At 46.3% G+C, this 2,668-nt stretch overlaps 1 pseudogene; it reads left to right on the forward strand.

Annotated features, from left to right (window-relative positions):
* The first annotated feature begins 317 nt into the window (after positions 1-317).
* Positions 318-2,464, forward strand: LOC115776955 (protein NLRC3-like; annotated as a pseudogene).
* Positions 2,465-2,668: the final 204 nt, after the last annotated feature.

The raw sequence follows: 2,668 nt of genomic DNA on the forward strand, positions 1-2,668 counted from the left end.
ACTGAGTCACTGTTTCTGTCCAAATATCACTGACTGCATCTTTACCCTGTGCTTGAACTCATTCTTGATGGTTCCTCCACAGAGTGGACCAGCAGAGCTCAGAGGGTCCCAGTGGTCAGTCTGCCCAGCAGCATCAAACACAGCTGGACTCCATATTTATGGTCTGTACATGTACAACAACTACTGTTCCATCTATTCTGCTCACAGTCATCTCCATGCTGCTCTTTGGAGACCAGTGGACTGTCAGTGTGTCCAACATGGATCTGATGTTTGGCTCCATGATTTCAGTCTGATTGGCTCATTCATAAAGTTTTCTGTTCCAGCTGCTGGAGGACAACATCATCACTTTTGTGAAGGACGAGCTGAAGAAGATCCAGAAGATCCTGAGTCCAGATTACCCAGAATGCTTAGAGAGGGAGGATGAAGAGCAGAGGAGGAGCAGCAGAGAGGCATTAGTGAAGATCACAGTGGACTTCCTGAGGAGAATGAAGCAGGAGGAGCTGGCTGAGCGTCTGCAGAGCAGTAAGAGGATTTCTCTAAAGATTGAAGCTGCTGGATGAATGAGACATTTACTGAAGTTTAAAGAGATTAAACAGCATGGATTCAAACAGGCATTCTTTATGGAGATGAAAAAGTCACATCTATTTGGTAAAACATTAACCGATGTTCTTTATTCATTCAGAACGTCGTGCTGCAGTTTGTGGACGTGAACTTAAATCTGCTCTGAAGAAGAAGTTCCAGTGTGTGTTTGAGGGCATCGCTAAAGCAGGAAACCCAACCCTCCTGAATCAGATCTACACAGAGCTCTACATCACAGAGGGAGGGGCTGCAGAGGTCAATGAGGAACATGAGGTCAGACAGATTGAAACAGCATCCAGGAAACCAGACAGAGCACAAACAACAATCAGACAAGAAGACATCTTTAAAGGCTCACCTGGAAGAGATGAACCAATCAGAACAGTGCTGACAAAGGGAGTGGCTGGCATTGGGAAAACAGTCCTAACACAGAAATACACCCTCGACTGGGCTGAAGACAAAGCCAACCAGGACATCCAGTTGATGTTTCCATTGACTTTCAGAGAGCTGAATGTGCTGAAAGAGGAAAAGTTCAGCTTGGTGGAACTTGTTCATCACTTCTTCACTGAAACCAAAGAAGCAGGAATCTGCAGCTTTGAACACTTCCAGGTTGTGTACATCTTTGATGGTCTGGATGAGTGTCGACTTCCTCTGGACTTCCACAAAACTACAATCCTGACTGACCCTAGAAAGTCCACCTCAGTGGATGTGCTGCTGACAAACCTCATCAGGGGGAACCTGCTTCCCTCTGCTCGCCTCTGGATAACCACACGACCTGCAGCAGCCAATCAGATCCCTCCATGGTGTGTTAGCAGGGTAACAGAGGTCAGAGGGTTCACTGACCCTCAGAAGGAGGAGTACTTCAGGAAGAGATTCAGAGATGAGGAACAGGCCAGCAGGATCATCTCCCACATCAAGACATCACGAAGCCTCCACATCATTGCCACATCCCAGTCTTCTGCTGGATCACTGCTACAGTTCTGGAGGATGTGCTGAAGACCAGAGAGGGAGGAGAGCTGCCCAAGATCCTGACTGAGATGTACATCCACTTCCTGGTGGTTCAGGCCAAAGTGAAGAAGGTCAAGTATGATGGAGGAGCTGAGACAGATCCACACTGGAGTCCAGAGAGCAGGAAGATGATTGAGTCTCTGGGAAAACTGGCTTTGGATCAGCTGCAGAAAGGAAACCTGATCTTCTATGAATCAGACCTGACAGAGTGTGGCATCGATATCAGAGCAGCCTCAGTGTACTCAGGAGTGTTCACACAGAACTTTAAAGAGGAGAGAGGGCTGTACCAGGACAAGGTGTTCTGCTTCATCCATCTGAGTGTTCAGGAGTTTCTGGCTGCTCTTCATGTCCATCTGACCTTCATCAAGTCTGGAGTCAATCTGCTGGAAGAACAAACAACCTCCAAGAAGTCTCAATTATTTAATAAACCAAAGCTACAAGCTCTCCATCAGAGTGCTGTGAACAAGGCCTTACAGAGTCCAAATGGACACCTAGACTTGTTCCTCCGCTTCCTCCTGGGTCTTTCACTGCAGACAAATCAGAGTCTCCTACGAGGCCTGCTGACACAGACAGGAAGTAGCTCACAGACCAATCAGGAAACAGTCCAGTACATCAAGTGGAAGCTCAATGAGAATCTGTCTGCAGAATCTGTCTGAATGAACTGAATGATGGTTCTCTAGTGGAGAAAATCCAACAGTCCCTGAGATCAGGACGTCTCTCCACAGATGAACTGTCTCCTGCTCAGTGGTCAGCTCTGGTCTTCATCTTACTGTCATCAGAAGAAGATCTGGATGTGTTTGACCTGCAGAAATACTCTGCTTCAGAGGAGGCTCTGCTGAGGCTGCTGCCAGTGGTCAAAGCTTCCAACAAAGCTCTGTGAGTAAATATGTCATCATCCCTTTATTTCTATCATAAACAGTGTGATGGGTGCTGTTCTTTTAAAAACTTAAGAATATGAATTCAATGATCATCAGCTATAATCAAGCTTATGATACTTTTAATGTCCCAAAGCAGCAGAAAGTGTTTCTGAGACATTTGTGTGTCTAACTCTTATCAAAGTACCATCCAGACCCATAGGTCATTA

The sequence above is a fragment of the Archocentrus centrarchus genome, unplaced genomic scaffold (genome assembly GCF_007364275.1).
Source record: "Archocentrus centrarchus isolate MPI-CPG fArcCen1 unplaced genomic scaffold, fArcCen1 scaffold_41_ctg1, whole genome shotgun sequence".
In the NCBI taxonomy this organism is placed as follows: Eukaryota; Metazoa; Chordata; class Actinopteri; order Cichliformes; family Cichlidae; genus Archocentrus; species Archocentrus centrarchus.